General features: G+C 34.8%; 1 long non-coding RNA gene across 1 annotated transcript in view; it reads right to left on the bottom strand.

Annotated features, from left to right (window-relative positions):
* Positions 1-1,452, bottom strand: part of LOC104866928 — a 111,140-nt gene that overhangs the window by 7,604 nt on the left and 102,084 nt on the right. The window contains exon 6 of the long non-coding RNA XR_781606.2: positions 714-833. This is a non-coding gene — a long non-coding RNA (uncharacterized LOC104866928). The remainder of the gene's footprint in view (positions 1-713; positions 834-1,452) is intronic.

Here is a 1,452-nt window from a genome sequence, read left to right as displayed (position 1 = left end):
TTTTTGGTTCTTTGAGACAGGGTCTCACTATGTAGTTGAGACTGACCTGGAACTCACAATGTAGTCCAGGCTGGTCTCGAACTCATAGTGATCCTCCTGCCTCAGCCTCCCGAGTGCTGGGATTACAGGCATGAGCCACCACGCCCAGCTAATGGAGATTATTTCTAAATCTGATATTTTATCATAATTTTAATTGTAACTACAGAAAGACTAAAAACTTAATAATTTCAAAAAACAATTTGAGCCAAAATATTTTAAAAACTATAGTTGAATTCACATAAAATTCATCATGGTTTTATCCAATGACCCACAATGGTGGTTAGCTATCATTTTATCAGGGAAACTGTCAGCAATTGGAGCCTTTTCTTAAGTCTAGCTATATAACTATGTTCTTGATTTTACATATCTTTAGTTATACTTTTCTACTGAGTGTTTAAGACCAAGTTACATTGAGACCTATATTAACTAAATTAACTTTCTTGCTGTCTACCAAGGTCAACTTGGTCTCCTCCAGCAATATCTTAGAAGCATGTGTAGAGCCTCTCAACTCCTGTCAGTGTCAGTCATCAAGATGTCATACCTTGCTTGACCATGTTGCTTTTTGTGAAAGCATGGGATAAATTTTTTCCCTTCCAAGTGACATTCTTTTGGCAAACTGCAAATGTTGCTTTGGTGTCCAACAATCTCCCTGCTCAGGAGGTTGAATGACTTACCAAAAATATAGAAAAGGATCCTTCATGTCCTGGATCTTTGTTGACCTTGGAGGTCCAGGGCCAAAATATTGGCTGTCTTATTAGCCCAGTTGCCTTTCCAGTGCAGATCTCTGGACTTTACTGGTTGAACCCCGAGAAGAGAAGATTGATAACATTAGCATTAAAACAGGGGTAGTGAACTTAACTATTACAGTTTTACCTGGATAACAAGCACTTTGGAATCTAAAATGTAATTAGAGGATTGTTATTTTTAACAATCATGGTTGTTTTAGTAGTTGAATTCCTGTAGAATATTAACAGATTTTTAAAAACCTGTAAATCAGGAGACACACAAAATACTTCAACATGACAATCATGATAACATTACCTTTGTAATACATTTAGATATGTATCTTAGTATAAAATAGCCATTGTTAAACACACTCCCTTCCAAAAACACATAAAAACCAGGAAACTCTTACTTAAATTGTTACCTTTTAATAGGATGCCATCTAAGGAAAATATATGGGACTATAAATGTACCTGTTATCATGAGTAGCTGGAGCATACGAGAAAGGTGAATACCTGGATTTAAATTAGGTTATTACCATAAATAATATGTTGGAAGACCTGCACAGTCAGAAGACATGAATACATTTTATACACCAGAAAAGTAGCAATAATAGTAATTATAATTATATAAAACCTCATTATAATGTGGCTTGGTCCTAAAAGCATCCTTTTTTTTTTTTTTTTTTTT

This window comes from Fukomys damarensis, unplaced genomic scaffold (assembly GCF_012274545.1).
Source record: "Fukomys damarensis isolate Sample0158 unplaced genomic scaffold, DMR_v1.0_HiC HiC_scaffold_39, whole genome shotgun sequence".
NCBI classification, from domain to species: Eukaryota; Metazoa; Chordata; class Mammalia; order Rodentia; family Bathyergidae; genus Fukomys; species Fukomys damarensis.
This window is presented reverse-complemented; position numbering and strand designations above follow the sequence as displayed.